Source organism: Ixodes scapularis, unplaced genomic scaffold, assembly GCF_016920785.2.
Source record: "Ixodes scapularis isolate PalLabHiFi unplaced genomic scaffold, ASM1692078v2 PGA_scaffold10__122_contigs__length_95168666, whole genome shotgun sequence".
Classification (NCBI taxonomy): Eukaryota; Metazoa; Arthropoda; class Arachnida; order Ixodida; family Ixodidae; genus Ixodes; species Ixodes scapularis.
In genome coordinates this window covers 47,370,397-47,382,307 of record NW_024609836.1, presented here as the reverse complement: position 1 = coordinate 47,382,307, position 11,911 = coordinate 47,370,397, and positions in this window count along the sequence as shown.

Genomic DNA, 11,911 nt, shown 5'->3' with positions numbered 1-11,911 from the left:
TAATTGTTTTACAGACAACGCCAGTTTTTAGTTTCTTTCTTTCGACTTCGGGGGTTTTATGTCTTCATACTCTCAGTTAATTAATGCACCAGCTTTGAACACCTCTGTAGTTTATCCCAGAGGGATAAGCTAAGAAATCGATTTTTGCGGTCAGTTTAGAGTGCGTTCAACCCATCTCGCCCACGCTTTTAAATTGTTTTTCTTTAAAAGCGGATCGTTTTGCATTAATGAAACCAACTGTATGTGCAAGCGTCTTGCGAGAGTTTCAGTATTTTGTAATGAAGCCTAAATAATAAACTTTTAGGACTAAATACCTCGTTTTTTAAATGTTTTCTTAAGAGCCGATATGTCAATGGGAAATTTGTAGAGTTACAGAGTCAGAAACAGGTTGAGTGTGCAGGTGAGCTGGTGGATGTTGATCATGTTGAACATTAGAGGAGACTGTGGTAAAAGATGGGAACTTTCGTCGAGGAAAAAGGACACAGGAAGAAGGACGTCTCAAAGTTCCCCGAAGTTTCCCACATTTTACTACAGTCTCGGGTGAGTTTCAACATTCTCAAGCTCCTTACTGCTAAGTCTTCCTACACGGATTACCAATAATAAAGCCCATAACCTTTCAGAAGACGTTAAGAATGCCTCTATCGAACCAACGTGTAAACACGATGTGATGCATCTATAGTGCGTACGTTGGAAAAGAGACACCGGCAAACGAACCATGACGTCCAACGTCTCCAGCCCTCACGCAAGATGGTGCTGCGCCTACCATAGTCAGTGAGGTCGTACATCAGTAGGTGACCGTAAATGGATGACCAAGTCTACAAAATTAGAAAGTGCAGAAATGCATTTCTAGCTAAAATAGTGTTTATGACGGTTAGAAAAAATACTAAAAAAAAAACTCGCGATTTTGATTGACCGCTCACCGAAATGTCCGCACCGAAACTTCCTACATCGAAACGCCTGACAGGTAGATTCGTGATCAGAACACCACACTCGCTTCTTGCGATCCTATAACTTGTGTCATTGTACCAAGTGAGCCCGAGTCGAATGAGAAGCGCCAACATTCGTTGTTGTTTTGTTTTCTTTCGCTACCACTGGCTACTTCGTTTCAAAAATACACCCTGACTTCAATTATGTTGTCTGTATGTTTCGCCAACGAAAAATTTATTCAGCATCAAGGGGCACCTGTCGTGTCCGCTATATGGAATACCTTTTGCCAGTACAGGGGTCTTGAACGTGCATCAGGTGTAATGATTACACGAACCACGAACGCTCGATACTAGTTTCTGTTTTGCTGGTAACGGGGGGGGGGGGGGGGGGGGGGGGGGCAGCCTGTCGAGAAGGTTTTTCTGACGGGGTAAACGAGAGTTTTCAGATCGGCCGCATTGAGTAATATAGAGCCAGGTGGCGCTGACCAGCGGGGCTTTAGTCACAGTAGCTGGTGGCGAACTATACTCTGTTTCACCTTGTGTTGTACCGCAGGAAAGGCTACAAGCGCGAGCTCCTTGTTCTATGGCACACCTCGGCGGCACAAGCTCTCGTGCACAAAGGGCAGCTGCCAACGGTATATGAGCTCGCGCTTCTAGCCTTCGCTGCGGTACAACATAAGGTGAAACGGAGTATAGAAGGAGCAGCACGAGGAACGAGCAATGCATAAGCATTGCTCTTGTCCGCTGGGTCGTAGCTTTAGTGACACATTCGGGAAACTCAGCTGGATCACCGTTTCTAAGCATGTTCTGGTGAAGCGGCACTCACGAAGCGACCGTGCACGAACACACGCAGGTACAAAGCTCGTTCAGATCGAAACGGGCAGGGATTGAACCCAAGTTGTCTGGGGTCTGAAGACTGCGACCTTCGCTGCACGTGATCTTAGCTGCGCTGCGTTAACGCGCTCACTCACCGATCCCCCCTTCTACAAGACTGCGCCAGTTCTGAGGTTTTAATAAACATATTAGGCCGTCTCCCAGCGTTTTGCGAATTTCGGCATTTTCGTTTGTCTCGAAAAAAAGAGGGACGGTGCCAAAAAAAGAAAAACAGAAACGTCTGGGAAATAACAGTTTTAACTCCGTTCCAAAGCATTTGAGATTTCCGCTGTCAAGCTCACCTCGATAGAAACACGAAGAAAACATAACATGACTGCAACCACGCGATACGGGTTACCAGTATACATTTCATCGCCATGAGAATACGGCTTCAGTCCGCAATCCCTCCATCGTCGTCAAAGACAACACACTGCTCGCGGAAGGGGGTTCTTTCCGACGGACTCAACAACAACGACCCGCCAGAAAGACAGGTGCCCTTGACACCGGCGCGTTCTACCGCCCGGCACGTGTTTGGGTTTTCATATCCGGGGCTCTCGTCGTGGAAGCCGCACTAGGAACACCCGCGGAGACGCCGGGTCGTCACTGCCGTAGCTGTTACTCCTGGTCGTGGCCCAGACAGAAACGCACTTCCTGACGCGGACCTGTTGGTCGACGTGCTCTACGCTCGGCGTGTGGACGTACGTTTGCGGAAGCGTGCACAGAGAACACGAAGTCTCGAAAAGGCCGCGCACGTCGAGTTGTACTTCGTCTCGGCTTACGAAGGAGCGCAGCGGAACCTACGATCCATCCTGGCAAATCCGGCTCTGCGAATCTGTCACGTGACTAAGCACCCAGCGTGTTGCGGCAGCGGTCCTATTAAAGGCCACGTGACATTGCATTGGCCGGGACTGCTCGTAGCGTCCGTTGTGGTCCAGTGTATAATGTGAAACGGTGTATATGCATATATACATCCGTCCGCGAAACACGAAAACTTAAACGCCGACAACAACGGGCCTCGAATCAAACGTCACGGCAAACTGTGCCGCCGCGAGAATTAATGAAAAAAAAAAAAAAAAGAGAAAACACGAGAGAGGAGAAAAGATAATAACGATTGAAGCGGGTGTGCACGGAAAGAAACTTGAACTCGAAATATTCGGGTTAATGGGGGGGGACGCGCACCAGTGCTTCTTTTGATAGTTGCCCGTCTCGTTTAGAGGTACTATGTCCGGCTCTCGAAAACGGCCCCGAAAGAATATAATTGTTCGCAAAAGTAAACGTTTCGTGTTCTTTCTTTTTTTAGCGCCCTGGTTTATTAGGTGATACGAAGCGGAGGTATGTGGTACACGGACGGCACGCCGTGTGCATATGCCGCCGCAATACTTGAGGTCGGGTTGTTGTTTTTGTTGTTGTTTTAGAGCGCAGCTCTTCCGCCCCGCTAAACTTAGCGGGAAATCGAATTGGTGTTGAGGTCACGTGTAGTTAATTTTCCCGCTAAATCTAGCGGAGAAACTGAATTTGTTCATGGGTGACTTGACACGAAGTCATGTGACGTCATTTTCCCCGCTAGATTTAGCTGGGAAACTGAATTGGTCTTGAGGTTATGTGGCGTCAATTTTCAAGCTAAATTGAGTGGGGAAACTGTGGAAGGAGGGGACGGTATGGAGGAGGAGGAGGAGGGGAGGCTTCCATCCCCTTCCCTCCTCCTCCTCAAGGGTTGCGCTCTAATTTCGCATTACAGAGATTTGTGAACATCTTTCATTTTTTTCTTTCCCAAATAAAATCAACTTTCTTACATTCAGTAAACTTTGTACCACACTTTATTCCAAGAAATGTCTAGTCGCCTTCTATTTATTAGCGAGTCAAACCAAGCTGTCACCTTCCGTCATCAACAGCATACGACGTTACGCCCATTATTTTACTTCTACTAACTTTCAGAGACGCGTCAATTGTTAACCGTGTTTATCTAAGACGACGGCATCCTACGTAATAAAATTTGTTTTCGTTAATTTTTTCGTAACGAAACGATTTCATTTCTTTCTTTTTAACTGGAATGCGTGACGTATTTTGCTACTTTTAGTCTGATCAATAAATAGCGGTATTTAATTGCTTTTTATAAAGAGCGATTACAGCGAGAAACTTATATATACTTAAACACGTATAACGGTCTCGTCATGATTCAGTAGCGCAGTAAAGACAACCGCAGCATCATCTAAATGCGTATGCTCGTTCAACATGCCGAGGTTCACGTCAGTCATTTGCTGATTTAACCCAAAAAGTAACCAATTGGCCCCGTTACAACTGACAGAAAGAAGTACATATGAACGAAAGAGATTCATTCGAGAGAAAAACACAGACGTGTGTGTTCGTTCACTGGTACGCACATTTCGCACGTGTCTAATTCTTTCCCCAACGCGCTCAACATTAAAAAAAAATTATCTTGAAAACTGTGTAACTTAGTAAGCAGCAACATGAACATTTTCTACTTAAACGTGCAGACATATTACATTATATTTCATAGATAATGTATGATGTCGGCCAAGCGCTGCGCAGTTAGCCCCTGTAATGTATACAGCCCTTTGTAAAAAGCCATACGGAATGAGTACACTAACTTTGTACTTTTATCAAACAAATTCTACAAACATAGGATAATTTTGCATACATTCTTACGTGAAGTTAACTTTTTCTATACTTTTAGCGTACTTTCTATTTTAGCCCTACCGTCCGCGCGTCGACCCAGTCTTGCACCTCAGGTGTGCATAATAAAAGTGCATGTTTCATATACCATTCGTAAAACTAAAATTATACGCTTAGTGCTCTTCACAAAATGTTTCATAAAAGTGTGAAAGCGGTGTAGCTTTCGTGGGTTACTTTTGCACCGATGTGAGCGATCGCAACTTCGTAAGATCCCTTCTTTGTTGTATGGCTCCCAAAAAAACAAGTAGTCTGGGGGAAGGTGTTCCCCCGAGAATCAACTTAGGTTACTAAATTTAAGGATGGTCTTTATCCGAAAACGATGAAACAAAAAAGCCGCCACTCTGCGTTCGCACTTACCGTGTCGCGTAGTGTAAGTATACGTGTCCGGTTCCAGGTCGAGTTGCGCTTGTTGACTCCTCATTCGCCGACAATGAAACGTGTTTTATGACAGCTATTTTCGTGTTCTCGCACGACTACCACTCTTATTAAAGTTCTATAATCCAACCTGCTACCATTGTCACACCTCTAAGGAGACCGCAACGCGCCCGATTACAACTCTACACTTAGAATAATGCGCCGGATTCACACCGTCAAAATTACGTCACAAAAGAATTGCACCCCCTTGGCAAATCACTAAATTAGGCGACAGAACGCAGCACGGAGTAATCTTAATGCGGCACTCCAATCTTGCCCTTCTGAAAACAAAAATGGCTACTTCTTTTTTATGATTTCGAAGTTGATGCGGTACTACTTGAAGAGTCCCCTTCGCTACAAAATTAGGAAAGAAAAAATATATGAAACATTTCAAGTTATTTACCAGTTTCTGTATGCCTATACCCCTGGTCCTGACATCAGATCGCTCCGGTGTCGCTGCTGTCGGCGCCAAGCATGCGCAAGCGCAGAACTTGGCACGAATCCGGTTAAGAAACATCAATTGAATCAAATTAAAATCTCCAGTCATTAATAATAAAGCATAAGCATCCATATCAGATATCAAGAATCCCCTGAAAACTATAAACCGCAACCCTTTGTTTACGAACAGGTCCATTGCCCGTGCAAACCTGGTGTGGGCATACGCGGACCGTAAACAGAGGGTTGGTTTATGGTTTTTCAGGGGTCTCGATCTGAACTGCCTCTCCCTTGATGCCTAATGTGTACGCTTATGCTTTAGTATTATTTACTGGACCTGTGAATTCGATTCAACCTATGCTTTCTTAACTTTGCTGGGTCGGGAGGGCGTATGAAACCAGGGAGGTCAAAAAAAGCTACTCTCACTTTGCACACAAATATTGGTGCACGGTTAAGCATTTATGAGTTATCGGGAAACATGCTTGCCCGTTGGCTCTTATTAGAACTGTTGTCAAGGTATGGATTTACGTCACAGGGGCATAGAAGTATTCTAAACGTTCGTGCTAAATATGAAGACACACAAGTCCGGTCACTTCGTACGAGGTGTTTCCTGTGTCTATATTTCAGCATGAGGGGTTACTGTAAGAATCACGAATCTACACTCGCGTAGTTATTCACGTACTACATTTCTTATTTCGTGAGTATTGGTACGACATTGTTTTATTTCGCCTTACACAGCAAGGCAACTGCGAGCGGAACTAAAGCACGCAAACAGCGCTACTCTGAACGAGGAAATAGAGCGAGTAGAAATATAAACATCCAGAAATTAGTTACATCATAACCTATAGCAGGAAGGCATCAGCCTTCCTGCAATGTCATTCAACACACTCTCTTATCAAACACGTCTCCTGTGATTATTCAATTCGAATTTTCTTTTGGACGGGATATACATTGCAGCCCCGTCAAAGGAGCATAGCGAACGCCGCCGAACGGCGAGTCGGGTCCAGTCGTGCGGAACAGGCAGAGAAGGTACCGCGAACTGACGCACAGCCAACCCGAAATGGCACGCTATTCACAATGCCCGCGTGACAGTGACATTTATTGGGTAGATTAAAGCAGATCTTATTCGAGCCTTCACCAACATCAAAATGTTTTTTGTTTGTTTGTTTGGCACCGACAGCTAGCTGTCTATATAGGCACGACAAGTGCCGACCGCAGAAACTTCGGAAGCTTCATCGGTCGCGTCTGCCGAAACCGTGACCGCCTGCCAGTCTTTCAAACACTAGGCACGACCTTCCCGTGTCGCACTCACGAGCACGCGCGGAAATATCTACACGAAAAATCCAAGACGTCCACATACGCACACACTCACGCAGACAAACACGCTCACGCACACGCAAACACTGACACAGACAGACAAGATTCAGACAGAAAAACAAGCTCACACACACTCACACAGACCAAAACACACACACGCACACTCATACAGACAAACACACTGACACAGGCAAACGCACTCACATAGACAGACATCCTCACACAGACAAAAAACACACACACACACACAAAGTCCGACGTGTACCAGACAACAAAGAAAAGATGCTCACAACATGAACGTAACCGCGCGAACATCAGCAGGAAGAAATGGAAGAGAGAAAGGGAGAGGGAGAGGTTGGGAAAAGAAACAGACAGGTTTCACCCCCAAGCTGGCAGTTCAGAGGGCGCTACGCACTTGCCGGACCAATCAACCGCCTTCTTTTCGTCACGTGACCCTCATCACGTGACTCTGCGCGTGGGTAAAGACGGGAGAGCGTGATCACGCAGCGAAAGATAAAAGCACGACTGGTTCCAACGAGCACGTAGCTCCCAACGCGCTGTCAGCCTAGGAGTGAACGAAGTACAGACAGAAAAATTCCAGGCCCGAAAAGGAAATAACAAAAAAGGAAAAAAAAAAAGGGACCCGCTCCTCATGCATATGTACGAGGTCGTGGCTTGTAAAGCCCGCGCGCTGGGAGCTGTCATGACTGTGGCGGGGACGACTCGGCACTCCATAGGACTCAGCCGCTTCGTGGCGGCGTTTTATTGTTGCGCGACCGGCGGAAGCCTTCTTTCTTGGGATTAAGAAGACGGCCCTCTCTCTCCTCCCCTCCTCGGGCCTCCTCACCCCTCTTCCGGCCCGTCACGCGAGGTTCTTCTTCTCGGCGGAAAGAAGACGGGCCACCACTAAAGAAGCACGAATCGGGGATTGGGAATTCTGGTGCACGCATCTAACGTGGGCTCTGTTGGCGGGAGTGCGACGCATTGGCTTGAATTGAGCTCGAACGAGGGAATGCCAGATTTATTGGTACCAATCGGCATCGTTGTTTTCTTCGTTAGGACACGCTAAGGAAAATAACTAGGCATATATCCCGCTTCGCTCTGTCTAAAGTAAGTGGCGACGATGAATAATTAATATTTGCTTGGAATTTGGTTATATCATATGCAGTACATACAAGGAACTATATCCAGCTCGGACTTAAAGTGGCCGTTCGGGGACGTGTTCCTCATGGTTTCAATATTATGTTGTTGTTTTCTTTTTAATTGTAATTTAAAACTGCCCAGGCACATTCTAGAGGGCCTCACAGACGAAAGCTGTTTTAAAGAGCAGCTTTTAAAGGGTCTTGGATCCCATTTCATAAGCAGCAGCGAGAAGAATATTTTTTTTAATATTTTAGAAGCAATACATTCAACGATACAAATAAAACGTATGCAATGAAAATCACTGTATAAGATATGAATGAAGATTATTTTAGATGCCTAACTATCATGCATTACTACAGTACAAAAACTAGACAAATCTAAGAAAACTGAATGCAATAGGAACGAAGGTTTTCCTTTCAAAAAATATTGAACTGACACTGCAACAGCTAGTCGGTACTTTAATGAATGAATGAAACCTAATTCACCATCGTGTCGAGTAACTGCTGCGTGACGCAAATTTCTCCGCTGCAATAAAAAAAAATAAAGCGAAAAACTTTAATAGAATGACTGCACACTAATACCTGCCGGATGGACATATCAAATCTCGGTGTATCAACTCATTATTCGGACTCTAATTTTTTGTCATTGCTATTAATAGCACCGGTAATCACTTCTGTGTGGCGCCCGTTATAGGTACCCCAGGCTAGCAGTCGTACCACCTTGAGTAAATCGTTCACTTACTTGTGGATTAGTGTCGCCATGTCCAAGTCGCAAAGGCAGACCGAGCTTAGGCTGTCTATACATTGATGACCAATTTGTTTTGACGTCATCGTATTGTCAGTCTAGAAGCGTTGCGGTCATTATTTCATTTAACAATTCTGTACTGCTCTAAAATTTGATCCAGATATATCCTTTTCTTTAAACACTATCCGCCGAATTCAGAAACCTCACTCAAACCACACTCAAACTGTAGGGCCCCTCCACTTCCTCGAGGAAGGCGCGAGGGCCGGCGCCGGCCAATCGCGAGGACGTATCCGCCGTCGCGATTGGCCAGCGCCGGCCCTCGCGCCTTCCTCGAGGAATTGGAGGGGCCCTCCAGTTTGAGTGTAGTTTGAGTGAGGTTTCTGAATTCGGCGGTATGTCTTAAGGGCGAGGTGTCTCATCAAGTGTCCACGCATGACCTATCTGTCCTTCTCTTGTTAAAAAAAAAAAAAAAAACGGGCGCTAAAATACAGAGTTTGGAAACGGGAGCAAACTTTCGCTTTGCAAGAATTACATGTTTTATCTTGACTGGAAACCTAGGGGCAAGGCTGTCAACAGCTGGGTTTTATTTTCTTTGCAGCGTTTGTTTAACTATAGCTCTCAAACTCTTAACCCACAATGAGAAATCCCATCAACAGCTGCGTTGTTTTGTTTTGTTTTCGTGTATTATTTTCTTCGCACTCTGCTTTCTTTTTTGACTAGAGACCACCCAGAGAAAAATTCGACATGGACGAAACGTCCTGTCGACGTAAAGCGTAAATCATTGCCATCTGCGTTACGCATCTCCGCGATTCGCATAACCAATCGTTCCCTGGAGACGCTCCTCAAAAAATGGCCGTGCAAATAAAAAATAAAAAATCAAAAAGGCAGACAGACTGAGTGCGCGGTCTACTTCCTGTTCCGGTGGATAATCAACGCGACACGCACGCGAGATCGCCTCGTCTGGAAGCCGTTCATCATCCAGCGCTCGTGTCGTACCGTCCCGCGTGTCTCCTCGAGACCTGACGTTGCTTGACTGGTATAAAACTTTATATCAGGCCTCCTCGCCGCGACCTTTCCCACTTCTTTGTCACTCTTCTCTCCCTCCCACTTTTTTTAAGAGCCACTACAAAGGTCGCGACAGAAGCCTCCGTTCCAAATCATAGAGATTAGAGCATTCTCTCGGTCGTAGTCCCTTCATTTATTTGTTCAAACGTCGTTTAATACCGGTATAATGTAAAACCCGAATTAAAACATTCGCGAAAGTTAGGGAAACGCGAACATGTCTCCTGACTAAAGGCCCAAAACTCCAACCCTTCTGAGAAGCGCATCCGTGAAACAGCGTCGCTACTTCAAAGCCGGGTGTGCTTGTAAACCCTCTCACCGTAAAGTGTCAAAAGTTGCAAAAATATGAAAACCCTATTATTTGATTATCATGGCGTGACGGTATTATACTTAGTATTATTGACCACTTGACAAAAAAGAAGAAGGAAAACAATTACGCTAGCGTGATTATGCTTCCAAAAACCGGGGGGGGGGGGGGGGGGGGGGGGGGGGGGGGGGGGTACAGAATACGTCGTGAATGAGCTGGACACATGCTGTGTCTGTGTAACGTCACGTGACGTAAAGAGGTCACAGGACTGTGACATGATAAAGTGACGTGACGTCACGACATAACAACCACGTGACTCTATGACGTCACGGCATGACGTGACTATTACGTCATGGTTCCACGTGACGTCAGGGTGGCGCCTGACGTAACGGCGTCAGGGGACACTCTAAGGGCACTTGGCATGATGTCACAGGAGATCATGACGTCATGAAGTCATAACATCATAGAGCTTGGTCACGTGACACCGTGACCGGGGGGGGGGGGGGGGGGGCGCTTTATCGAGCTTCTTGTCCCCATAGCCCCGTGTTTACTAACACAACATAACAAAGAAATTGAAGCACACCTAGTTCGACCTGGGCACGAGCGCTTCGCTCTGTCCAGTGCTTTGGTCGCACGAAGAGCGGCCTTGGAATCGTCACCTTCGAGTTCTCTGATGAAAAACAAACAAGAAAATTATTAGAATGCAATTGTGCAAGCGAGCTGGACAAGAATGATGAAAATAATCCCTGGAGAAGGGGAACAAGAGGGACAAAGGATAAACACAAATCTCCAAACACAGCTAGGTGACTGGTGAGCGACCGAAAAAATCCGCCTGGTCCGGGTAGCGAACCCGGGACCTCTCCATTACAGGTGGAGCGCTCTACCAACTGAGCTAACCAGGGGTTAGACGTCAGTAGAGCAAACGGGTTTTATCAGCCGCCACCAGTCTAACACCAACTAGGGTGAAGCTTGCAATTTAAGGTTATTATTAGAATGCAATTAAATGCAAAGGTGCAAGCGAGCTGGACAAGAATGATGAAAATAATCCCTGGAGAAGGGGAACAAGAGGGACAAAGGACAAACATAAATCTCCAAACACAGCTAGGTGACTGGTGAGCGACCGAAAAAATCCACCTGGTCCGGGTAGCGAACCCGGGACCTCTCCATTACAGGTGGAGCGCTCTACCAACTGAGCTAACCAGGGGTTAGACGTCAGTAGAGCAAACGGGTTTTATCAGCCGCCACCAGTCTAATACCAACTAGGGTGAAGCTTGCAATTTAAGGTTATTATTAGAATGCAATTAAATGCAAAGGTGCAAGCGAGCTGGACAAGAATGATGAAAATAATCCCTGGAGAAGGGGAACAAGAGGGACAAAGGACAAACACAAATCTCCAAACACAGCTAGGTCACTGGTGAGCGACCGAAAAAGTCCGGGTATCGAACCCGGGACCTCTCCATTACAGGTGGAGCGCTCTACAGACTGAGCTAACCAGGGGTTAGACGTCAGTAGAGCAAACGGGTTTCACCGGACCAGGCGGATTTTTTCGGTCGCTCACCAGTCACCTAGCTGTGTTTGGAGGTTTGTGTTTGTCCTTTGTCCCTCTTGTTCCCCTTCTTCAGGGATTATTTTCATCAAACAAGAAAATTCGGCTTGTTGTCCCCACAGCTGAAGCGTACCGCTATAGAGGCGTGACTGTTCGATCTTCTCCCCAATACCGAACAAGAGAGAAAGAGAGATGTTGGAGCGAGGCCACGGAGGAAGCCGAAATACCACTCGGGCAAATAAGGACAGTTCCTCAAGTTTCTGTCACACTGCGCCATATCACGGCGTTTGTAAGGAATGGAAGCGAACCTTCCACACACTTGCCCCTTGGCGAGGCGATGCTCGTTCGGACACCTCTCTCTTCTCCCACCGTGATCGCTACATTACACCAAGGGATGACGCGAACTTTTGTCGAACCCCCGAAGTCGACTTGTTCGGCAAACCTTCGAAC